Below are 27,436 nucleotides of genomic sequence, written 5' to 3' on the forward strand. Positions count from 1 at the left end.
CTGAAAAAAACTATAATTGTCATTAAACTGAGGGAGACTACATTAAACACACATTACAGCAGTAAATTTGTATCCCCAATAGCACAAATTTCCAGTAAATACTGGCTGTCAATGCACATATAAATAGGCCAGTATGTAGTCTGGCTACATGGAGTAAAGGGGTTAGGAGAAGAAATGATACAGCAAAGTATAGCAAATTTTTTAGAATATAAATAGTTAATATTACAGAAACAAATTAAAATTTTGGTAGCCTACTATTACAATAAAATCAATTGTCCTTATGCAATAAAATTATTTAAGTGAGATGAAAAGACTTAAAACTTTATCTTATTAGATAAAATGTATATTGACAAACTTTTTGTTTAAGGACATAATTTATAATTGGAAAAAGAAAGGTCTTAAAAAATATGTTATCACAATACTTAGCATATCACAAATGTTTAAGATCGCAATAATATTGCATTGTGACTTGGTGTCATGATAATATCATATTGTAGGATTTCTGGTGACTCCCAGCCCTTACGACATACAGGTGTATTGTATCATAACTGAATTATCAATTTTAAAGCATATCAACTAAATGTCTCCCCTTCAGGTGATCATGATTAAAAACAGATATTTGTGTTTTATGTATGTATTTGGTATGTTAGTAGGTCTACCATTTATAATCATATTTAGATCATTAATGATGCCTTTACATTTTACTGATTAGTAAATATTTACATTAAGTGCCATACCAACACGCCACGTCAGGTGCTGGCTCTAACCATGTAATATTAAGTCTAATCATTTTGCGACAACTGATACATTTAAAATTTTGAACACTTTAAGGCAAACTTTACATGATAAATTGTCATTCATGAAGGATTCTAAATATCTTTTTTTTTTAATTAAAAAAAACAACGTACAGGTAATTATAAATGTAAATACACTTAGAGTGCAGGATATCCGGAGATACATTGCATGAAAATATTCACTTTGTTATACTTTGGACTGTTTTTCACCAGAATTTTTAAGACATACTACGCTACATGAGGCACACATGAAGTATTAGATCCAGTTCATTCCGTTAGATGTATTAAATAATGTATGTGTATGTTTTTTTATTTGTTTAACTTATTTGTCACTTATAATCAGATCAGACTGGCATTTAAGCAGGAAGGTGTTAAAAAGTGGTAACTGGGAGCTGCCTGCGGACCGACTGGTGAGATGCAATACTAATTGTTTCCAGTGATCCTTGTCAACGAACAGTATGCTCCGGTTCCAGTCAACTATCTATGAACTCAGACTACAATTACAAGGGAAAAGGTCATTTTTCATGCTCTGAAAGGCATCCTAATGAACTGGTTGCCACCTATTTAACACTACTCTCCAGTCCACTAAAACAGACTTTCCATATCCGCTGACAGCACGCTTCACTTTGCCTGTGAACAGGATGAGATGTTTTTGTTTTGCCATTTGTGTCAGGGGCAATGACTGCAAAACCTTGAGGAAACTTGTTTAATGCCCGCATTCAGAGTAAACAGTTATTCATCAAAAAAATAATAATGCCTCAAAGGTCAGGCCATAAAATACAATATCTGCCCTCTTTCCATTGCCTAGTGCATTAGTTACTGTTAATGCCATTCAGAGCGCTGTGATGGCAAGAGGCTGGGGAAAAAAATGCATACACGGGCAAGAACTTAAGAGCATGGACTGGTTTTTGACTTAAATTGAAGAACTGACGCCACTGTCAAAACAGCAGACTATCATTGTGAAAAGGACTATCACTTTGATGTTCAACGTGCATCAGACCCAGTTTTTTTGTTGTTTTTTTCTATCCATATGAAATTACCTGCATGTATACAGAGCTGTCCAGTGGCTACACATCGTTTGCCTGTATTTGCATTGTCAGCCTGAGGTGAGAGGGTGGAGATCTGCCAACTGTAAGGCTCTGGGCCAATGCCATGACAGCTGACAACTCGGGCAGGCCATGTGCACAGCGTTGCACTTCTAACAGCCAAGATCCCAGATCAAGTAAATCCTAATCAGAGAGTTAGTGTGTCTCTAATGTGAAAATTCATATTTCTACTCCGAGTGTTTCATGTTCAAAAGGGAGCACATGTCATTTGGCATGCCTTCATAAAGCACTAGGGCTCCCATCAGTCACTGATTATTGCAATGAAGAATTAAAATCCCTAAACACAAAGGAACCAGCACCACATTGCTTTGGCTGTCAGAATTAACTAGTGAAAGTGACCTCAGCCTATACATGCTGAAGGGGGGGGGATCAAATTCAATTAGTTGGATAGAAATATTCCACCAGACATGCATTCATTGCTGATTAATACAGATACAGATGAGCATATTGCATTTTATGAAATCCCAACCCGGTCCTTATATTCTCCATATATACCCGCTAATTTACAGTCAACTTTTTTTGACTACCTAGAGCTAACTGACACTGATAACCACACTGTACTGCTCTGCTAAGCTACAGTCAAGCTGCAGAGGGGCTGTCTAGTTTGTCAGAAGAAGACTGGCTGAGGGAGGCGGCGCTGAACTGTTAGTCTTCTCCCCCTGATGGCACGCTGTGTTTACGCCGATCCCTCAGGCCATTTGTTTGCAGCACTTCCTTGCCCCACAGCACCATGCATAATGCAGGAATGAAAATGTTAACAGTGGCAAATAAAATCGGCAAGGTGCCCCCACAAATCAGGGCAGTTTAGGAGCACATTTAATCATCCATGCATTGGGGACAACGCATAGCAATTAATTGTGGCATTTCAAAAAAGATCAGGACCCCATTTTTCCAGGGCCCTTCAAGCTTCTTGTTCAGTTGCCCCATCGACTGCAGACCCACGGTAACGGCCTCTGTGCATCTCTTTGAAACATCTCTACATTTTGGCCCAATTATGTTTATTATCTTTTTGCTCTCAAGTAGATGAGAGGAGAACTCTTGTTGAGGATTGCGCAGAATTGCATCAACAGAGCCCACCCAGCAAAAGAAATAACAAAAAACAGGCATTGTTTGAAGAGGGTCTCCCATGTATACACACAAGAAGTAATCCAGTCTGGGTCTTGCATTTCTCCAGTATGCTCCAAGACAAACAAGTTACAGCACCATATGGTGGTGTCAGGAAAATAAATAATTTAGAGAAATTCATGTGCGGTGCGCAGATGAGCAGCCGCAGAAATACCAACACAGGCATCCTCATACTTAACCCTTCTAATAAGAACCCTCAGCAGGAGGGCCACAAAGAGACAACCACAAAATCAGTCCTTAACTGGATTGAGAACTACTTTGGAATTTCAAAGACTGGGACTGGCAACTGTCTCTGGACGTAAGGACAGCATTTCGTGCAGATACAATCTGCAGTGCCTTTCAGCACTTCCTGAACACGAGACAGCCTAATCTAATGAACTGGGGGGGCAGAATCTGCTCAGGCTTTTAGCCGAGTGCCAGCGCGCCTCCTCTCACATCTGACTGCAGTCAAAAATCCACTTGTTATTTTTATTTCCACTGTATTTTCCCTGAGGTGTACTCTGCGTGGCTTGAGTCATCATTGTTCAAGTCTTTAGAGTTGGAAAAAACACACACACGCACACACAAGCTGGTGGCAAGGTTATAGCCAGTCAGACAAGGGGGCACTCGTATTCTGCCAACCCCAGGGAAAACTCACAGAGGGCTCCGCAGAGGGAGAACAGAGATGTGCCATGTTGCTGACATGGCAGCCGTCACGTCACACTAACCAGCAAGAGTGATGTGCACAGACAGCACTGAGATTTGTAGAATACTGTAGTGTCTTCCAACGAAAACAGCGAGAGGCCTGTGGATTACATGACCCATGACTGCTTCTTCTTTATACCGAAATATCTCAAAAGAATCATCAAGGAGCAAAGGCTGTGAGACGAATATGATAATAAGCGTCAAACAAACACAATGAAAGATCAAGATGTCTAGAAAGCAAAAGGGATGGTGTGATCCTAACACTCCCTTTCCATCTGATCCCAGAACTAAAATGATGCAGTATAAATAATGAGCATAAAGTCATATCAAGTAGTGCTAGCAATATGGTAAAAAAATGTAATCACAATAAAAATGTTCATATTGGTCGAAAGATAATTATAGCGCTATTAAGTCAAATCATTAGTTTTCATAAGTTTTAAGACTGATTTTTTTTTTCTCCTGAGTAAAAGCTAAAGACACCAGACAGTTTATTGTGGATTAAACTATTATGTATTGTAACATGAAAAATTGCCAAACAAGAGAACATTTAATAAATCTGAAGTCGATTCAAGATATCTTCATTCTGGTCAAAAGAATATAAAATGCATTTCAACACCTACATTTAGTAGGTGTTTTAGCAACAATATAAACAGAATAAAAAGACAAAACAAGCATCTTAAGTGTGATCAGTACCCTCTGCACAAGTTTTACAGCCACAGTATTAGTATCTGCCGTTTCTCAATCAAAAAAATATGTAACAACAACAACAACAACAACAACAACAACCTGAGATGGATTTTTATGACATTAATGTGGGGTTATTTATTGTAAATGAAAATCTATCTAGCGGGACTGAGGTAGAAGTCATGTTTGAAAATATATGAAAGTTTTATTTTACAATACTGTTAATTACATTATTTCATATCATATCATAGCCACTTAGTCAGATCAAGTCAAGTCACATCAACTTGCTAACTTACCATCAGCATTAGATGAGTCAACTATAGACTTACTAAAGCTACTGTTTTGTGGTAAATTCAGTCATGGGGTAGCCCAGCGCTGTTATCAGTAGTTGAAACAATCATATTAAAACAACTTAATCAGCTTGTTGGATCTTGTTGTTACATTATAACGTTATCAAGCACATAAGTGGTCGATCTTGTCTTCTTTTTCTACTACTGCTGCTGCCTCTCCTTTCTTCAGGTAAATAGTGGAAAGTGGTGTTTGAGGTGCATTACCGCTCCCCTTCTACAGGGGTATGGGTGGTTTAATCATATGGGGGATTTAGCAAATGTTTTTTCTCTATATATACAGTATATAGGAAAATTATACTGAGACCACTCAGCCCTAGTATTAAGTAGATAATGTTATGTGCACTTCGAAAAATAAACAAAATCCAAAATAAATGCCATATCCTTAGATTTATGACAAGGCCCAGTTGTGCAGACTTTTTTTTGCTCCTTGTTCTTGCTGTGCAGCTCTGGCACACTGAGAACAGGAGGCAGCTTCTAACACATACATAGGTTACATAGGTTACATGTGACAGTCAGGCCTGCACAAAATGTGTGAATTATGCAGATAAGTAACAAAATAAAGCAAATAACGAAAAAAAAAAACAGCACTGCTCTGAAAGCATGACTAGAGCAGATGCATGTTATAAAAAATATGCACCAGGCTTTTTTGAAAGCTCTTTCATTCCAGTGACTATGAGACCATATAGTAAAACCACTGAGGTAACTGCACATTCAGCATTTTTTAATAGGGACAGAGTTTTCATTTTATGTTTTTGTGTCTTGCAAATTTTGTGCCAAGTCGGGCTTTTTTCTTTCTTTCCTTCCTTTTTCTGTCTATGTGGGTGCTGGCTGACATCATTTCCTCTCCTAAGAGTTAATAAAGAACATGAAGTTGAACTTGCTCGTAATTGAAGTGCAATAAATTAAGAAACCACTTTAAGTCACAAAATGATAGGCTGGTCAGGAAAAAAAAGTTGACTTCTGAATTTAAAAGCTGAAATGTGGCTGATGAAGGAATCTGCATATTGCCAGTGTAAAACATAAATCCTCTGGAACACAGTCGTGTTACTCTAAATGACCCTGATCTGATGCTCAATTCCCAGCCCTAACCGATGGAAAGGTGCACCACAAGCCCCAAGACTGTGTCACATCTCAAACTATTTTTAGACACTTCAGCTTCTCTTTGTAGCTTGACTTTGTAATTAAAGAGACTAGCATTACGAGAGAAACTTATTATTATACATTAAGAAGTTACACATCAGACAGACAACTGACAGAATCTTGTTTAGATTTATATCAATCAACGCCATCATTGTTACAAACACAGCCATGCTGAGGCTGGAGAATACTGAAGAGTCACAGGAGAGAGGCTTGACACTGCTACAGATACTTTTCTATGCAAAGACAGATAACATTTCTTTTTGCACAAAATTTGTTTCCTTTAAATGGCCATAAGAAAATCAAGATTTTACCTTGCGCCTTAAAAACCAGGTCATTTAAATGTGGCTAAAAATAATTAAAGAGTGAAACAAAAGCTATAATTTTAGTTATAGCTTTAAGTTAGTTAACATTTTTACCTCAGACATATATCAAACCAAATATGTGCAACGTCAAATCAACCAGAATTCTTGATAAACACACTCCGTTACGGCCGGTGATATCACAAAATGTAAAACTGTAAATGGGTACGAGAAGCTTTAAAACTTTAAATGATGTTGCCATATATTGCTCTGTCTTTCAAGGACCACAGGTACAACAATATTTGCTGCTAACATTTTCATGACTTGTGAGGCTCACAAAGGCTGCAGGCTTTTAACATGATGCCTCTCTCTTTAATGTGCACATCAGGACAAAGCAAGCTAACAGAATAAGCAAAACAAAAAAAAGATGGCCTGAGTTGCTCCACATCCGTGATAAATCACTGCCACTTTTATAGCCTCTAATAAGTTGATGCAAAGCCATTTTTCTTCCTGCCCATCGTTCAAACATTTAAGGCATATTTACAAGGAACTTGTTAAAATATTTAATAATATTTAGTGGCAATTTCGGAGCAGCCTGTCACAGTGAAATTTATTGCCTTTAAGTGTTTAAAAAGGCGATGACATGAATAACAAACTGTCAAAATTTCCTAATTTGCATAGACAGGCCATAACTCCTGATACCTTGCATTAAAAAAAGAGGTTTTTAACAAAACGAGTCATAAAAGACGCATTCAAAGTGAGTGATGGCAAAGACTCTTCCACAAAGTCGCACCACAGAGACAGCTTCCCCCCACTACAGATGCTTCCGAGATCAAGTCAGCCAATAAAAGGACATATATCCTGCTGCTTTGACTTATTTATCCTGTGTGGATGAGCTCAAGATGGAACATCTCCTATAGGCAAGCTTAATTAATTGTGATAAAAGGGCTAATTCAGAGGCTGCACAAGAAAAGTGAGCCAAACAATAATATTCCCTACAAATCATCTCTACCCGTCAAATATTTCCTCCATAACTTTCTAATTCAAAGTCCTTCGGACGTGAGGCTTTTGTTAAGGAACTTCACAGAGCCAAACAACCTCCCACGCATCTCTGCCATTCTGTTCGCACTCCTGACTAAAATCATCACAAGAAATTGCAGCTGCATGATGTTAAACTCCCTTGTCCTTTGTTTGACTCAACAAGATGGTGGCCATGTTTGATGCCGCTTCTTCCAGCAGATTCAGTGGTTTTCATGATAACGCTCAGTGACCTGGGCCTGCCCCGGCTGTCCTAGTCAGAAAAGGCCCCCGTTGACACTGATTGCAAGCCTATGAGTAGTCTCTCCCCTGTGCCCTTTCAGTGCAACTCTAATTAATAGCCAATTCATCTTCTCTGATCTGAGCCAGCACATGGAGTAATATATCGTTAGTTTGGCAAGCGAGCTATTAAAGTGTAATAACCAAGTACCAGCACTCGATTTGGAAGAGTAGCACATACTTAACCATGAAGTGGAAACAATTAATTTATTGGAGAATCTCCTGTAACCAATCATTTACTAGCACTCACACTGTGATGCAAAAGCCATCTCCTGTTGTGTGTGGCACAAGTCAATGACATATTTTGGGCTCAGCGCCTGAAACCTCTTGCACTATGACCAGTTATGTAAGCCCCATCTAAGCACCACTGTCACACTTTCTGGCCGCATAAAAAACCCTTCAAATGGCCATCTACAAGGAAGGAAGTTCATTACAAAAAGGACCCTGCTCATTTACAGGTTACCTTATCACATTTACTAAGTATTTCTTCAAGGTGAAATACATTTTACTCTGCACTCTATGTGATCTGAACAGTGTGAACACTTTAATGACACCTACATTTTTATGAGAAAGAGCCACACCGCTGAGCTTGATAACGATTTATGCCACAACACTATAACTTGGTATGAATTAATGTTTAAAAAAACAACAACACAGGATCCAATAATTAAGGCTCTATACTTGATAGATGATCTATAATAATACTTACCTTTGTGTTGTGTAAAGCACCTAAAGTTACAAAAAAACGTAAAAATAACTAGGGATGAACGATGTGCGATTATTGCCAATACCTAATTGAATTATATTTTCTACCACATTTTGTTGAATTTAGGACTTTATTTTCGTATTATTTGGAAAACATTTTTATAGCAATTTGATTCAGTTTTTTCAAACTATTCAGAGATAACTGTTTATTTTTAATGTTTGTACAATTTCATGAAAAAATGTCTAAAAATAAAATGAAAATTAAAAAAAGAAGAATCTAGAGCATGTCATCTTACTTGGCAATTATGCATGTATTAGTGGTTTATTATGTATTTATTTATTTATGTTATGGGGTTTTTTTTAACTGTTTTGATCTATTTTACCAGATGCCTCTGCCAAGAAAAGCGCCCGCCACAGGCAGCGTGCTAATGCCGACCCTGTAGCAAGGACTGAGATATGACACTGAGTAATGACCAGAAAAGTGTTTTTGCAGAACATTATGATGTCACACTGAAGGTGACCTTTAAACTTTTGTATATAAAAAAAAAAACACTTATCACATCATTATATCCTATTAGAAATGTGCGTTACGGTTTGTCATAATTAGAAGAATTCTTGAGTTATGGCCAAAAAAAAATGTTTCGTGAGGTCACACTAACCTTTGACCACCATCAAAATATAAACAGTGACGCCCAGCAAGGAGCAGTATTATGTATTTCGAAACTTTCCTCTTCTATAATGATATTAATTATTACAACTACTCTGCGGTGAAAAGTTAAACCAGGAAATAAAGACGACTAATCAAAAATAAAGCACTCAACAGTTGCCTCGACATTTTCTACAAACTGATAGCAACACCATTAGACCAAGTCATCCTTATTTACTTGGAAATTTATAATCTGACCTTAAATGCTATAAAGTTACACACACAAATACAACATCTACAAATTCTGGTCCAAAAGTATAGCCAAAGCATCAACAACAATAATATTACTTGCTTAATAGCAAACTATCAAAATTGAAAATTCATATATTCTACACAGTATGATTCACTTCACCAAATACAACTAATTTTCTTTGTCTTATCTTAGACAATTAGGGTACACAGTTACTTAGAAAAACAACCCACTGAGTCTGCTTCCTCAATCATGCACCTTAGAACAATAAAGCCTTCCTTCAAACTTTGATAATTGCAAGAAATGAATGAAAATACATAAGACTCACTCTTGTGCTTTGGCCTGCCTCTAAAGCAAAACCTTTAAAACCCATTATTCTTTTTGCAAGAACTAATGACGTTTTTTGTCTCTTCAGCTTAACACACTAATTGACAGTTTTTTTGGAGGATAGCCCAGATGGAAAAATAAGTACCCCCTTAAAGACCTAACTCCCTTGCTCATTCCCCTAGCTTTAAGTCCCTTATTAATTAAACTTTCACCAAGTCAGGAATTTTTATTAAAAAGATAAAGTCTGCTGTACCGTAAAACAGAACTAGCCTATTGTCTGTGAAGCTAAAATTTTATTTCTATAAATAAAAGAGACTTTTAATACCATCATTTGCAGCAGGGGGACTGGGACTAAAGAATCCACACAGTACAGTAATTAGAGGGAGATTTTCATCCCAACTACACCAAAATTGGTCAGCTTTAACCAACACTCTTTGCTCCAACTGAATAAATACACAAAGACTGTTCATTTTAGCATCATGGGATATTATTTACTGTATGGCAAACAGAGGCAGCATCATCATGCTCAGGAGAGACTGAAGTGTAAATATGTGTTTTGCCAGCGCTGTGTGTCTAGCCATACATCTCAGACATCCTGCCACATTGTTGTTCAGACGGGAAATAAAGCTACAGCCAAATATTGACTACAGTTTTATGATCAGTCACCCACTTGATCAATCAAATCCCTCTTGTGTCATTAACTTTGCAACAATATTTGTCAATCAACATGGTAAGACAGGGATTGTGTTGCTCCAATAATAAAAGCAACTCAAAGGAAAAGGCATTCCTCCTCCTTTCCGGTGCTTTTATGAAAAAAGAATAAGCTGTGCTTATTAAAATGTATAAAAAGAGGAAAAATACATTTTTACACAAACCCAATGCAGCATAAAAAAATATTTAAAATGGAAGTTAGAATGCTACAATGCTCAGTCAGTTAAATTACACTATCAGTGTTTATCTCATTTCAGTGGTTATTCAGCATAATAATTACTTTCATAACTGAAACAATTTAACATTTAAAACGCAAGGAATAAGTCATAATGTTCCATCATAAACAATAAAAAACACAGATAGTGACACATCTGTCTTTGAGGGTAATCTTATAAAATTTGGAATGCAGAATGTTAGCAGCTCGTCATCAGCCAATGTGCTGATTTCTGCTGATATGGCAAACCTTTTTTTGGACATGTACAATACATAAACCCTAAGTTGAAGTTTTTTTTCTCACTTTGCACAGTGAATGAATATTACCTACACTGAAAAGCATTGTATTGAATTTCTCCATCTGCTGGTGGGCCATCATGATAAGAGTATGCATAACATGATGTTAATTCCGCTAAACAGGAGACTTGATAATCAATAAAATTAGGTGGGAAAAAAGTGGATGTATCGATATTAGTATCTGTTATCAGCCAAATGAGTTGCTATACATAGCCATATTGGATTTCAGCAAAAATTCCAACATTGTTTATTCCTAAAGTAAATAAATTAAAAATTATTTAAAAATAGAGATAAATCGGGTTACATGCATACAGATAAAGAAGTATATTCAATCAGATGATTCGGGAAAGAAGGTATAATAAAAAAAAGGATATAGTGATTAGGCCTGTAACCAACTCAGAATTATGCCAGTCAAATCGGATTGGCAATTTAATACAAATATATGCGACAGTTTGTTTTGTTTATCATACAAAGTTTTAAACTTTGAATAGGGCTCAGCAGGACATTCAGTGTGACAGTGGCAATCATGTAATACAGTAAACAAGCTAACTCCGCTAATGACGGGTCAAAAATGTACAACAACATTTTTTGCCAACACTAGCCAGAGACTGCATTGTACTAACTTGCTGTGAGCTGTAAATTCACTGCTTATAAGCAGAAGGTCTCTCCTTTCTCCTCCTCTGTGCCGCTGCTGCAGCTTTCTGTTTCGGAGAGTAGCGAAAGTCAAGGGCACTCACTCCACAGCAAAATCTAGGGACCAAAATCCCCAGTACTACACTGCACAGCGCACTGACTAGCAAAAACAATAAAAAAATAAATAACAGCTGCTCTACTTAAAAAAATCTCAGTCGGCTGAGGGTCTCTGATGATTCAAATCTACAGCTTTCAAGGGGCAGCCCTAATATCTATATCAGTATTTGACCAAATGAGTTGTTACATATCGACATATTAGATAGAGGCAAAAAATCCAATATCACGCATCCCTACATAAAATCAAAAATGAAAAATCAAATAGTATCATAGGTATTTTGAAGCTTTTTCCCCTGGCCAACTGGGCTGATAAATGCTTCAATAATGAGCACCAAATGCTGTAAGGCAGAACTGCCTCAGTGTTTCATAGTTCTCTAAATGTATTCAGACGCTTTTAACCACAAATCTAAAGTAAAAACAGAGAAACTACCTTGGGGAATCATTGTAAAAGATCTCAAGGGACTATCTCTGGATGTGGGTATATACAGAAGGTGGGTGAGGTCAACATAACATCTACTCAAGTGCAACCTGCAGTGTGCAGGTCAAAACCATTGTTATGTCATCCTGTTATGATGCAGAGATGAAGCCAACACAGAGGATAGATACATGCAGCGTTAAGGTGCATTAAGTTGCCAGAAAAGTAATGTATCATCAGAGGAGGATCATTATGCCACTTCCACAGTCAGAGCTGTACAGCCAGCAAATCACAGCCAATTAAGAACCCTTTAAACTTACAAGTCAAGCATCACTTGTTGTGCTGTCCATAATAGGGTTTTATGGACATGAAGCAGTTCTGATGGCTGTACTGGTCTTGTGATGAATGTTAAACTTTACAGGAAATGTGCCCCGAGTAAGAATGGTGTTGAAAACTAAACAGATCGTTTGGTGCTTTCAGTTTTTCAGGGACACAAAGAGAGAGGATAAAAGAGGCTTTGGGAGCTGCACGTTTGATCCAATTCTATCATTTCATGAGAATCACACTTTCCACTCATTCTGAAAGATAAACAATTCAGGCCTGTTCCCCAAATTTTTTGTGTCAGTTTTCTGTTTTCTGCTAACGAGATGTCACTAATATGTACTGGAATGCCGTGTGAATAAACAATTTGATGGGCCACGAAGAACTTAATGATGTATACCAAATGTGGGGGGACAGCTTCTAAGCGCACATTTTTGTAGACAAACATAGCTGTTGACAACGTTTTCCACACAGTTTGCCTTTTCTGTCAGGCTGAAAATCTAAAATTAAAGAACAAAACGTTTGCAAGGTACCACAACTGCTAACAAATCATGTCTTATTAGCATTTTGCCTCAATTGGTCAAATTGTAAGGACAGATAATGAAAAAAAATGCCACTTAGCAAGAGGGAAATCATAATTAAAAGAAAAACAGAATTCCTGCATGCATGCATTTGGAGAAAACAAGTCTGACTGTGTACCTGAGTCCCTTTTAACTAATTAAAATAAAAACATAAATCAAACATTGCATGTTGTCCATTTACATAAATGCAGTCTCCTATTGTGATGTGTATTTTGTTGTATTGTTCCTCTATGCACATAGCAGCTTATTCGAGCTTAATTCGTGCCACTGTGTCTTCCTGTGAGCAGACCCTAGTCATCTTTAAACGGCTCCATTTAAAATGCAATTTGATTATCTGCCAAATTGCTACCAAGTCTTTCCCTCTGCAGCTTGGGGATGGGGGGTAAAAATTTTAATTAGCATTTGTGCATAAAAGAGAGGTCTTTGTTGCATTTTGAACACGGCATCCCAGAATGACCACCACTTTCAAAGAGTCATCACCCAAACGATTTCAAACTAATAGATCCAAAGGGAAAGGAGCAGTCCTGGCACGGAGGGGTGGGGGAATCACAGAGGTCTTCAGTGACACTGAAAAAAACCCACAGGACATGGCATGTTTAAATAATCCAAAACTTTTCTTTAATCATAGTTTAGAAAATTGGCTGGGACCTTCAGCAGGAGACAGCTGCTCTGCCCCATAGCCATTTAATGAGATTCACTGAGGGTTTCCCTTAAAATATTTACGCTGTCCCATGGCACAGCAATATTGTCCTAGAATGGGGAGATAAGAGCCAAGGAGGTGTGTTGAAGTTCTCCTAATCAATTTGCTAATTACTGGAGCAGCTATAGGAGAGGAGAGAGGAGTCCCTTCTGGCAAGCTGTATTCTAATAAACGCTGAAAAATTTATTTACTCCCTTAGCCAAGAGGAATTCTGAAGTGGGATTACAGCAAAGAGCTGATTGAGACGGAGCTGTGTTGTGGTTGAGGTCGCAGTCAAAGGAGCAAGGAGAGGTCTCGAAACATAAAAGGATCTCTCAGGACCTGCACCTTTGCATCTGCTCAGGGAGCGGAGATGGCAGACTCTTACAGACTTGGCACGAAAAGGCCTGACTGCTATAGCTACATATCAACAAATATTAATGAGACTTCTGGTTCTTGCATAATAAAACAGGTTATTGTGGGAGTAAACGCATATGTATGCAGTATACACACTGCATAACTAACTCCAAAACAAAACAAAAATTATGTATAAAATGTATGTATAGAAATACTGAGATAAGACAAGACAGTCACTTTGATACATTACAATTTAGGAGCTATGGGGTAATATCCTACACAGAGCAGAGGCCAGGAGGCCGAGGCATTATGCCAGACGTTAGAGTTCTGTGTTTGAAGCCACCCTTGTGCCCGCTGGCACTGGCTGACCCTCCCTCTCAACCTCTGGGAGTGAGGGCAACCCTGGACCTGTCATAGGACACAGCCCACATCTTCTTCAGGGTTAGGGGCAAAATCTGCTCCACCTTTTCAATGCCACATTATCTATAAGCCCCCTTCCCTCTCCAAGGCCTCCAACCAATAGCATGTTGCCTGGATCAAGACAGGTCAAGGGTCAGCACTAACTGAGAGCTAGAAGGGCATCATCATAAGCTAATCACAAGCCAGTATGGCAGAAGTACTAGGAAGCATGGAGCAAGCTAGACCCTGAGGGAAAAAGGGTCTTCTGGTGGCCAATCTGCCAACAGCATAACTACCTCAAAGCTGCCAGTTAAATTGTATACATTTGGTTATGTTATTAAATATTATGTATTCAGATTTAATAATTTTGATAGCATTCCAGGGAGCTGTCTTCTATTGAGTTGTGACAAGACAGGAGGGTTGTCGAAAAGTGTTGGCTCCTTAAATTTGTTGCTGCTGTCCTCTGTGGACAAACTACGTTCTGTGTTTAGCAGATGGGAGGCATTCCAGTTAGGGCATATGTTTTTTCTTTCTTTTTTTTCCGCAAAAAAAAGCAATAGGAGGGCACTGAGGGGCGTTTAATCCAAGATTTTATTTTTAAAAAAGCGAGCCCAGCGCTTTATGTTAGTGACATGCAACATGTGGATATGTGTCTATGACAGCAATATCTTGACACTAATATTAGCTAGAAAGCTAACATATCGCTACATTAACAGAGGGTTGAACACAGTTTAAAACGAGCTTACAACGTGTATAGTGATAAAAGCACAACACTCACCAGCAACATTCAGCGTTCAAATGATCTGTTTCCATGCTTTTCTGTCTTTGTTGTGAGAGTTTCTGACTGACATATCATACAGTAGCTATAGACTGCAAAAGTAATGAATGTAGCTACTGTGACGTCACCCATCCGTTTGAGGACTCCAGTTTTGAAACCTTGCGTTTGATATTTAAGCCATCACCATATTGTTTTTTTGGAGCCAAAAGTGACCATATTTGGGCAAGAGGGTGGCGCTGTGGAGGAGAGCGGATCTGAGTGAGAAGCCAAGGCAGAGACAGCCCGTCACTCAAAGCAGCCCATCCTTAATTATGCAGAACTTTAAGCCTTAATAAAATGTTAACAGGTGATTTAAATAAAACTGCAACCCCTGTACAGTTGTCATGAAGGGGAAATTTATCTTTAAGGACCAAAACCATTTCCTTGTGCCTGGCTGTAAACATGTTTATTTCTGCTGTAAAGTTGGACACTTTAACATGGGTGACTATGGGGCTTAACTGGCTTCTGGAGCCAGCCTCAAGAGGCCATTTAAAGAACTGTAGTTTTTGGCACTTCCACTTTGATTTCTTCTTCTTTTTTTTCTTTTTTTTTTAAGCCTTGGAGGTTGCAGCTTGACAGTAACTAAAGGAGTGGCAGTGACAACACCAGCACCTTTCTGAAAAGTTCAGAGACTTTCAGCAAGAAGCCGCATAAAAAAGCCAGAACGGTCTGTAAAAAGATGTTTGGTGCAGCGCTATTTCTCTGTGTGGTCGCATATGCTCTCTTTACGTTGGGAACAATTGAAAGAAGATGCTCGGAAAAATAACGGTAAGTGGACACAGTTTCTTTACTGAGACAGCTGGTTATATGACAACAGAAAAAGGTTTGTTTGTTTTTCCATGTATAATTTATCAATGTTGTTAAGCATACTGCATACAATTTCAGCCAAATTAAACTAACTTATCATTGGGAAATATCTTCCTATTTACAAAAACTCATATGCTGATTGAATTAATATTGTGTGATTCAAACCATAAAAACTAAAAAGCCATTAAATTATTAAAAACCCTGCCGGTTTTGTTTAACTTTGGGCTATGCCTATTTGGTAAATTTGCACACACTTTTAATCAGATAATAACAATAACACTCCCTCGTGACACTTCTTTGTGTTTTTGCCCCGATGCTAAACACAACCACAGACAAAAAAAGGAAAACAAAAACAAGGGCTTATTAGTATTTACAGTCCATTTCCTTGTCACTGTATTCATTTCTGCAATAAACTTGTTTCCCTAACTCCCACAGTCTCTCCAGCTGTCCCTCCAGTGTAACTGAGCGCATGGATCTGAGCACAGCCCCACCGAGAATTGAGGCAAAAACAAAAACACAAAAAAACCTGTTGCTGTGACATTTTGTTCCCTCTCACCTCCACGCATGCCAGTCACAATGGACCGGTGTGTGGGGGATCTGTGTTCAGATCACCATGGTGATGGCTCTCTGCCTCCCAAGGCTCCCTGGAGGGGGGTGAAGGGTTGGTGGTGGGTTGGTGGTGGGGGGGAGGGGGCAGAAATGGAGCAGGTTGCCAAACAAAATGCAGAGGGATGAGGAGAATGGTGAAGAAAGGCTCTAAAAACATCTCCAGTGCTTTCAGCCTCTAAACTGCGACACTCAACTTACAGCCCACGGGCCAAATCTGGCCCCCTGATAGGATGCCAGGTCCCTCATGTTCCAAAATCCTAGAAACAGCCAAAAATCTGAGAAATTTCCTAAAATCCTAGAAATGTCCTCAAATTCTAAAAAATCCTAGAAATGTCCTAAAATTCTAAAAATGCCATAAAATTGTAGAAATGTCCTAAAATCCTAGAAATGTCCTAAAATCCCAGAAACATGTATGGGTCTGCTGCGACTGGCCCCTGGCCTTTACAAAAGTGGCCCCCAAAGCAAGTTGAGTATACCTGCTCTGGACTCACTTAACAGCAGAATACAACACTCAGCACCACAGCAATCAAAAGAGGCTGACATGTTTCACTCCTTAACCTTTAAAAGGGCAAAAAATAGAACAAAACAGTGCAGGTTCATGAGCAAAGGTCTGAGAACATCTGTCTCTGGGTAAATCATCCTTACATGACAGAAAGACACAGAGATGGCATTACACTCAGCAAGACAAAAGGGCACCCCCACTCTATACCATCAGCTCCAATTTCATTTGCTTATTTGACTGTTGTGCCTTTCTTAGACAATTAAGCCAAAATATTCCCAAAGGGATCCACGGAGTCATTATCAAGATTCAAATGCACCAACAGTATAAAGCTGGAGAAAAGGCCAGGGAACAGATTTTCTTCCAACAGTAAATATAGTTGGTGGATCATAAAATTTTAAAACCAAGTCCAGGGTTCCCACACATTTCTACCCATGAATTTTCCAAACTTTCAAATAACTTTTTCATTATATTATACTCCATTCCATGACTTTAAGTATCTTAAAATGGGTCTATACAGCCATACATTACTAAACACACACTTCCCAGGCATTTGCAGATAAGCAAATTGCTTCCGCCTGCTAGCTTTACTCGCTAAATAGTAATTCCAGTCGGCTACTAGTTGCGTATGCCAAACGACCAGACTGGCACATATGGGTTCTTCTCAGAACGTCAAGGTGGCCCTCCTTTCTGGGAGATAGATCACCAAAGATCCTGCAGATGTCAATATAATTTGAATGGTTTGGATTATTATTTTGACAAGTTTGTATGCATTTCTTTTTTGTTAATCAAATGTTTGTTTTATAGATTCCTCTAATGAACCTGAGAATGTCTGCCTCCATCCAATAACCCATTGGCCAGCTTTGTCTTATCTGGACATATATACACATTTGATTGAATCACCAGATATCATTGGGCTAAGTTGGTAGCAGTAGGCTGAGATCATCTAGGCTTGGAGACAACAGTCTGATGAGAAGATGAGAATTTGCTTTACTACCCAAAAGAAAAATAATGGCTTAAAAATGTCCTTTACTAAATAACAAATCTGATGTATACTTTGGGTATTTTCTTGTTTATTTTACAATGCTTCTTAATGGGATGCTATTACACCGGAGACTTTATAGAAATTGCAACACAGTTAGTTTCTGAGCATCATAAAGTCTCACACAGAGCATCCGAGAGAAATTTAACATCATGTTGGATATGATATCATCAACCTCTGAGGTAACTTCAACCATGTCCAGAATGTCTTTTCTCATCAGTCCTGTCCTACATTTGGTGGTTAAAAAAAGAATCATACACGTAGCTCAGTTGGAAAAGATCTGCTTCAGCAATACACATTACATCACATTTATTTTTTGCTTATCCGCTCGGACAATTGTATGAGAAATTCCACCTGACCAAACAGAGCTTCCTTTGCCCTGGGAAAGTGTTGATGTCAAGCCCTGACAATTTTCAACAAGAAGAGATAATAGATGTCATCTATACTGCCAAAATAGCCAAGTAATATTGTGGTAGATTTTGTCACAATCTCATGACGGCAGAGACATTTTTTGTTGATATTTTAAGAAAAGTCCATGTATAATAACATCCCTTATCAAGACCATTTCATATTGCAGATCATTAGACTTCAAACATGTTACGTTTGACACACATTGCACTGGAGTAAGAGCAAGAAAGAAGAGGGCATTTCTATTCACTGAATCAAAAATTAATTTTGAAATCAAGAATCATTTGTTAAATCACGAATCAATTCCAAATCAATTTGTATCACAAAGAATCGCAATTTAACCAAATTTCGAGATTTCCAAAGATTCCCATCTTAAATTAATATTACTAGCAAAATATTCTTGAGCAGTTATGTTGAGGAGTGAAGTGTGCTGAGGAAAATAAATTATTTTAATTTTTTTTACATACAGTTTTATATGCTGCGAAGAACTTCCATCACAAGTAGTCAACATGCTTTTCAAGTATGCTACATTTCAGTAAATACAAAAATCTGACTCCATATCTAACAAATGTGGTATTGTTACTCAAGGATGTGTACTTTTATCATTTATTAAATGTGTATACAGTTTTACACTCAACTATCATAGACGCCTAAACTACAATATGTTAATTTTGAAACAAGGCTTAAAACTGACCCAAGATAAGACAATGTGACAGCAAAATCCACTCACTGTGCTTATTACTGGAAGTATAAAAGTGGCCTTTTGCTGTGGTTTAACTGTGGACCAAGATTTATGTGCTGAACATGTCTCACATCTGATTTGATTAATTAACAGGAATATTCTAATATTAATATTACTAACACTTTATAGAATGCATAAGGTGAGACAATACTGGACTGTGAGCTTAGTATAGTATATAAATATATACTGCATTGGATTTCCATTAAAGGAACATGGTTGAACAACCACTACAAGTGGCTGGCAATTTGTCAAATGAGTTAATTGGTCACCAGTTCATCCAATTCATCTTAATGCTTGTTTTTGGACCACACCCAAAGAACAGTGAATTAGGCATGTACTGCAGCCAACAGTTACTTTGAGTACAGGACTGAATCCCTTGTGGTGAATGGTGCCAAAGGCAAAACTGTCCTATTTCGATTTTTAATCAAGCTTTGTACTTCTCGCCTGTCAATTCTTGTTCAATTCTGCCTCTGAATTATTACAGTCTTCACTAGGTCTTATTGCAAATACGGCTGTTTTTAGTCTGGTGCAGAACTGTTTACCCACTAAATGCCAGGTGGTGCAGGCACTGAAAAGCTACAGGCTGGGGGAAAGGACCTAACCTTTATACAGTGTCTAAACGTCCTCACTTTCTCCTTGAACATCTATCCTTAACTATGCTCCTCTGGTCCCCTCCCTGTCCCAAAGTGGCCAGCTGGGAACGGTGCGCATGTGCTGACGTCCCTACTAACCTTGGCCAGTGTAAGGATTACCGTGCATTTACACTCAATGCTCCTTCTTTCCTTAAGACTTATTAAGAATGATAATGAGCTCGGAAAGGGGCAGCATGTCCCTTTCTCAACTCTGTAAAAGCTCTTCTCTGTCTTTCTCTCTGTTCACTTGTCTAATTCCTCCCTCTATTCTTCCTCTCCACCTATTCTGCAGCCTCTTTCTCTCCTCCTGTCCGTGCCTCTCTCTTTTTCTCCATCGTATTGAAAGGACCCAGGACAAATTACCAAAAAGGCCATTTTCATCTATGAACTGCAGGATTTAATCGATACTTATTTCATGCCTTCAAAATCAACCCTATATTACTGTTGTCTGTGTGATTTGTTTATTTTGCTCTGGAATATTCCTTCAGTCGAAGGGGGGAAATGCACGGGATGCAATTCACCTTGAACCTCCATTATATTGGATTTCTCTACTGGCTGATCAAGCATGCAAAAAGGACATTTCCTTAGCACTAAAATAAAAACAATAATGATGATTAAAAAAACATGTGTGCCATTTGTGCTGGTATAACGGTGCGTGTTGAAGGCAGTATATTTTTACAAGGCAAAACACTATGGTTGCGGTAGTGTGAATTTGTATACAAAATCATTACACTGAGGGCAATTGATAAAGCTTATGTGCCGAGAAACAAAAGTAATGGCTCCTGAAGCCTGTCAAATGCCGCCTGGGATTACTGACGCTTATTTGACATCAAAGACCTGAGGTCCACAGCCAAGGTCAAACAGAAAAGGAATACACATGGGTTTAATTCTACACACCCCTTGACAGATGCAGATGGGTACTTATGAGACATGAGGCATTTCACTGACTGATAGGGCTGCAGGAAATAAGAATGTTGGAGGCACCGCACACTGATTAACCAATGAGATCCTCAAATAGTCGAATGAACCAGAAGCACAGCACTACAGGCAACAATTCAAGTACCATTTTAGTGAGAGAGAGAGAGAGAGAGAGAGAGAGAGAGACCCAATCGAAAGGCCTAACAGACCACATTCATAAATACAGAAATACACACACAAACCGACTCACAATTAAAAAAGCACAAATGGACAAAAAGCATCTCTGCCTTCTTAGCTCAGCAAATTTACCCTGCTCTACTTTCACCTTTAGTGACGATAAAAAACTATGAAAGAAGCAAGGCAGAGAGCAAGCGAAAGAGAGGTAGAGAAGAAGGGCAGTATGTTTGACAGATGGATATTGCACTGTCTCATCAATGCCGAAGAGAGATGAGAACCTGTACCACCAGTCTGACAGTGAAGGCTGGCTGGTGTCCAGCTAGAGATGGACCTTTGGACAGCAGACACATGCCGTCACATTCCAGAGTTACACTGAGGGAGCACACAGGATGAAGAGCTGGAGACTGCTTCAACTGATCACTTTACAGCCCTATTTGGACAGGCTGTATGAAAACACATGTACAATACCCCTGCAATGCACTGAGGTGAACTATTGTAGTGTCACCTGCTGTTGGCTATTATTTTTGGTGACCTCATAAAATAAAGACACCACTAAAGTAAACTTATCTTTAGTCTGGCTGATGCTTGCTATTCAAAACATACAAATGCAAGCTGATTTCATGTCTAAACATGTGTTTTTAAGCTTGCCTGTTTAAGTGTCAAGTGTGTGCTTGCTTTGCATGCGTGAATACATCTGCAACAGTTAGGCTGCACAGCTGCTGCATTATGAGGGTATTATGGAAAATACATCAAAAGCACACAGTGTGCGCATAATGCATCTTTTTACATTAGACATTTATTTAATCTACAAGTGATTAGTGAGAGAAAGTCAAAGCACAAAAAGGGACATCAAAACTGTAAAATTGAAAGAAAAAAAAAGAACTTAAATGTTTACCTTGTGTTGTACTAGCAGTGGCATTTTTAATATAGAAGATGGCTTTCCATGAATGATCTGTTTAACCAAAGACAGGAGAGAAAGAGAAAAAAAGGGATAATTAATTACTTTTGTGAGCTATTGCACGGGAGAGACAATAAACCTGCCTGGTCGCCATGGATATGACATATTTGCTCTGAAAACAACACAATAATTAGCAAAGGAGAAAGATCCGGCGAGAATATGAGAACTCTGGGTTTAAAGTGCCAGTGATCTATTCCTGTCCTCATCGTCATCTCTGAGAATAATAACAAACACAGTGGCAAGCACACAGCACACACATTTATAAATTCACGAGAGAACTAACAGTGACCCTTTACGAAAGCGTGTTAAATTAAACCTCACATCAAAGTGGCGTTTTGTAGAGATCACAGCTAACCAAACACGCAGGTTACATACGGTGTTTGAAACTGATTGTTTGCTCTACAGTAGGTGGAAGTCAGAAAACCTGCCTTAGAGCCACTAAGAGCAGGAACTGCAGAAAAATCTTATTTACCAAAACAAATACAGTGTGTGTGTGTGTGTGTGTGTGTGTGTGTGTGTGTGTGCGTGTGTGTGCATGTCTGTGAGAGTCTGTGTGGTGTCAGAGAGGTGTATAACCTGCCAATAGCTGACACATTTTGGGCTAATGATCAGGTTATGAAATCTGTTTTAAAAAATGATGTGATATGTATGTTGGTGTTTAACTATATTTTTGTACAATATGCCAAATAATTAGTGAAGAATTTTTTGATGAAGTCATGCATTTAGCACGTTACACTTTTGGCTACTATCTGACACCACAGCCCCAATTATCCTAGTAAACATACAAGAAAGGGCAAAATAGATTTTCATCAACAGACAATCTTCAACAGCAGAACTTCCGCATTTCAGGCTTTGAATATTGATTGCATTTATAGTAGTTCCTCTATTTACGGTAAATGATACTGTGTGAAGGCTACTACCTGTTTAGGGGCAACCAGAGGAGTTTCACTAAGTTTTTCTCGGCAAAAACCGGCACTTTCGGCACACACTGAAGTCGCACACAAAAGTCGCTCATTTTTGTCGCTTTTGGAGAATCGCAGCGCTCAGTAATTATGTAGGTTTCAGCTGATGAATAAATAATAAAATACCTCAAATCAGTCCTGTTTCCACGCTGTCTCTTCTATGCTTTATATTTTGGGAGAGCTCGCCTTGCGTGAAAGTAGGAACTGAGGGAAAAAGTTATCTGTCTAAACTTTGCGAGGGGGGCTGGCGGTTTGTTCGCCTGCAGTTTTCATCCGGTCTCTTGCGGCTTTTGTGTGAATTAACTAAGTTTTAGAAAAGGCTGATCCTCTCGCCGGTATTGTCAAAGCCAAAGTAGGCTCACTAACAGACTGTGTGAGTCGCTCCAGACCTGCTGCTGCTGTCGGCGCTGCTGCTGCTGCATCGCCGACAGTTACACCGTGTTTACCGACAAGTCCTCACGCCAAGTCTCTGTCCTTTGGTGGCATTTTTTAACTGTTTAAAACTGCTTAATAATGTTCGTTTCCGGTGTCACTGCTGCAGCGAAGGACACTTTAGATGTCGCTTTCTGCAGAGAATGATGTGTTTTGGAAATGAAATGAGCATTGGCAGTAGTTGAGAGGAAAAGGAAAACTCTTACCTGAGGTACTTCGCTGTCTTTCGGTGACTTCCAACTAAAGGGACGTGTATGTTTACGGTGGATAGCGCGAGCGCTTTCATTAATAAAGTTGCCACATTTTTTCCAGTTTTTCGGATTTTATTGTAGCATTTTCTAATTTCTTACAGGGCGAGTCGCCCGGAAGATCTGCCCTGGAGACCTGCTCCAAGTGGGAAGAGGAGCCCTTAATTGAATTTCTCGGTTAGCAGGTGTCGCTTGGAAAACCTGGACTGGAATCCAGTGGTGGTCTCTGTCTCAACTGACAGCTTGTCAAACAGTTTACTATATTACTGTATTTTATTTAAGAGTTGTTTTCTATTGATAAAGCTAAGCAAAGCTAGATTTGTTTAATATATCACCATTGATCACTTAGTACATTGCGTAAAGTAACCGAGCAAAGGGTGTGGAGTTTCCCATTTAAATTAACTAAAACACCCATATTGTCTGTGTCTGCTGCCCAGGTAGTGACAGGTATGGACACCTGTCTGCCAGTAGGAAAATGACACATAGCAAGCATTAGCTGATTGGTCATTGTCACTTAAGTAGGGTGCCAGGGGCCAGTCACAGCAGCCGAATACATATTTCTGGGATCTTAGGACATTTCTAGGATTTTAGGACATTTCTTGGATTTTTAAGACATTTCTAGGATTTTAGGACACTTCTCAGATTCCAGGACATTTCTAGCTTTTTAACACATTTCAATGATTTTAGGAAATTTCTAGTAGTTTATGACATTTGTAGTATTTTAGGGCATTCCTTAGATTTAGGACGCTAGGATTTTGGGTCATTTCTCATGTTTTAGCATGTCTCTAGGGTTTTAGCACATTTCTAGGATTTTAAGACGTTACTAGAATTTGAGGACATTTCTAGGATTTGGAGGGATTTCTCTGATTTTAGGGCGTTTCTGTGATTTTAAGACATTTATGGGATTTTGGTCGTGTATAGGATAGAGCAATTCTATGATTTTAAGACATTTTAAAAAAATCAGGAAATTCAGGACTTAGTGAGGACCTCTGTTGGAGGGTGCGGGGGAACTGGCACTCTTTGTAATAAAAAAGTTTTTTTTAATACTGTTTTATGTACTCTGGCACCTTATGAACTCTAAAAGTACAAAAATAATTCTCAGCCTGAATGAATTCATTTGTATTTTGACTGACAAAATGGTTGGGGGACACCCAGCTGTCTATCGGGGGCCAAATGTGGCGAACAGGCCGTAAGATGAATATCACTGCAACAGTGCATTTTTAAAAAGTACAAATCTGAGCCTGTTTATCCACAAAAAAAGGCAGTAGACCATTCCCCCGGACCCCCTACATGGAACAGGTCTAAGCCCCAAAAGTCTTCAAACCCTAAAAAAGGTTGCTCTCGTTTAGCTTTAGATAAAAAACATTAAACCGTTCAGCATACAGTCCTAAACAATAACTTAACAACCGTGTCTGCTGTTTAGCACTGTTGGAAGAACACTAATGCCCTCACCAGTCAAGCTGTTGTAACTTGCATGTTTGCTAACAAACTGCTTTAGCTAGTTTACGGTACTTACTGTTAGTTAGCATTGCGCATCCAAACTGACTCCTCGGTCTGACCAGCTGTTGTTTGTAACTCGGTATGCAACTCCAGGTGATACAAAAAAACGTATCCCTGGACCGGCGTATTTCTCGCTTTTCTCCACCGGTCACTCCGTTGACGTATTTTCGCAGCTCGCAAGCAGGTAGCAGCCCGTTATGTCTTCAGGTAAGGACTGAGCACGAGAGAAGCCCCGCCCCTTTCCTAGCTAGCTTCTGTTTCACGTGCATCCGGGTTTTCCATGGCATTTTCTGTCATCATCATCATCATTATCATCAACATCATCATCTGTCTTTCTAAAAATGGACACATGAGAAATAGATACCTGTGAAATATAAACAGTTTTTAAAACGAAGCAACTGAAACAGCTTCCATTTCCTGTCAGGGCCTTATGGGAGTTGTAGGCTAGTTGTTAGATGTAGCCCATGTAATGTAGGCTATAGATGTGTGTGAAAGTGCTTGTTTTATTTTTAGATTTAGGGTTTTGGGGCAATTGGGTTGGGGGTAGTTGTTTTGTTTATTTGTTGTTGTTGGTTTTGTTTTGTTTTATTTCAAGGCTATTTTATTAAATGATGGGGTAGCTTATACTTCTAGTTTACTATCCAGGGTTGTGTTCAGCCCTGACAAAATGTTGCAAGACGTTCAGCCTATTTAACCAAAATGGTGGTCTATTAAACACCATGTTGTGTTACTCAGGCGCACTACCTTACATACAGTAGGGTTTAATTCATCTGAATTCAAATGGATTTTTTGAGTTATTGTATTAATTTTTCATGGTTACAAACCTATGCTACAGACAGGACTCCCTACAGAGAAAACTGGAACCTGCACACCCAACTTTACTTCAGAAGTTACAGTGGATCCGTATTTATTGTCTATGAGAAGCATAACTACAGGCATAATGCAATAGCTGTGATTTAGAGGGCGTTTAGGCCCTACTACAAAACGAGCAACCGCTTTTACATTACACATAGTCATAGTCATACACATAGTCATTTGATACATTTTTATTATAAACATATAATTAGAGCATGTTTAAAGTTAGGGTCAGGTCTAATCATGGTTTGCATGAGATTAATCAAACATTAGTAATTTGCAGTTTATGTGATGATTTTTGTGGAATAATTGAATAATTATTTTTTTATCGTTTACAACTATAAAGATGTTGTCCACAATAACTTCACAAGGATTTCACTTCTGTATGTGTCTATGTTTTACAATTATCACCTACTATTTTCCAGAGTCCATTTAAACTTTTTCTTTCCTATTGGCAAAACACTAATGTCACCTCCTCTCTTTGTTTTCCTTCTCTCTCACCTTTCCTACCACCTACCATACATCAATAATTTACTGTAAAATATTCTGAGCATGAGACTCCTTGAAGGTATTCCAGGAGCAAAGCCCATAGGAACAGTGGGGCTGTGATAATGTATTTTAAACTTGAACTTTCCTTATCTAAATTCTGCAGTCTTGTGAACTATCGACGAACAGATTATTGCCAATTAGCAGTTTTGTGATGTGTCCTGTTGTACATAATAAAGAATCGAGGGGATCGATAGGAAAGTCAACTAACAAGGTAGATAGTGCTTTAATCTCTACCTTCCTTGTATTCAAAGATTGTGACCTACTGCTTGGTATCCCTCCAATACATTTAGAAAATTTGTTAATTGAGTTGTCATATTATAATCACACCACCATCTCATCCTTATCATAGTCCCATCTATACTTTTGTGCTGCATTTGATCACAAAAAAGGGCCAATTTACAGAAATACAAGGTTAGGCTGAATAATTTTAAATGATACCTCATGCTTTTTTTAGGGGGGATTAAAGGTTTTCAATGGCATTTTGACTCTTCTCTATGAATAGATACCCTTTAACACCTGCCACTATTAGATTTGAATGAATTCAACTAAAAAAGTCTGTTGAATAAATATTGTAGGGCTTGTTCACACTTCACACTCGTCTCTTATTATCTGTGCCTGTATGTTGTTATAAAGTCTTCCACCAGTTCTCCTTCCACTTCAAACATTGGCATGATGCCTCACCCAGAAACACTGATGCTCCGTATATAGTTACGAATGTCAGTGGTAAATTTTAAGAAAGCGCACCTTATGAAGTATAAATCTATGTGTCACTGTAGACATTTTATGCCCAGTACCATGGAATGTGTAATATGTACTACGTTCTTCGGCGACCCGCCCCCCCAACCGGTCACTGCAGAGGTCCAAGCATCCCATCCATCAGTGGGTTCCTCCTGATGTTGCAATACTGTGATACAGAATAATAAAGAAGTAAGAAAGACCAGAAAATCAATAGATTATTCTGCAGATCACTTGATTCAGTAATGATCCAGTCCATTTATCGCCAGCCGTTGATTCATAAGGCCTGCTCTCAAGGGCGTACCCACCCCACCTCTGCCCTGCTGACTCCTTTGCCATTGGTACTACTAATTATAAAACATTAAAAGCTAATCACATGGCAGTCCAAGGTTAGAA

The 27,436-nt window shown here is 38.7% G+C and overlaps 1 long non-coding RNA gene across 1 annotated transcript in view; it reads right to left on the bottom strand.

Annotated features, from left to right (window-relative positions):
- Positions 1-23,531, bottom strand: part of LOC121946461 — a 91,903-nt gene extending 68,372 nt beyond the window's left edge. Inside the window, exons 1-2 of the long non-coding RNA XR_006106023.1 lie at positions 23,360-23,531; positions 21,697-21,753 (exon numbers count right to left, since the gene is read on the bottom strand). This is a non-coding gene — a long non-coding RNA (uncharacterized LOC121946461). The remainder of the gene's footprint in view (positions 1-21,696; positions 21,754-23,359) is intronic.
- Positions 23,532-27,436: the final 3,905 nt, after the last annotated feature.

Source organism: Plectropomus leopardus, chromosome 8 (genome assembly GCF_008729295.1).
Source record: "Plectropomus leopardus isolate mb chromosome 8, YSFRI_Pleo_2.0, whole genome shotgun sequence".
Taxonomy (NCBI): Eukaryota; Metazoa; Chordata; class Actinopteri; order Perciformes; family Serranidae; genus Plectropomus; species Plectropomus leopardus.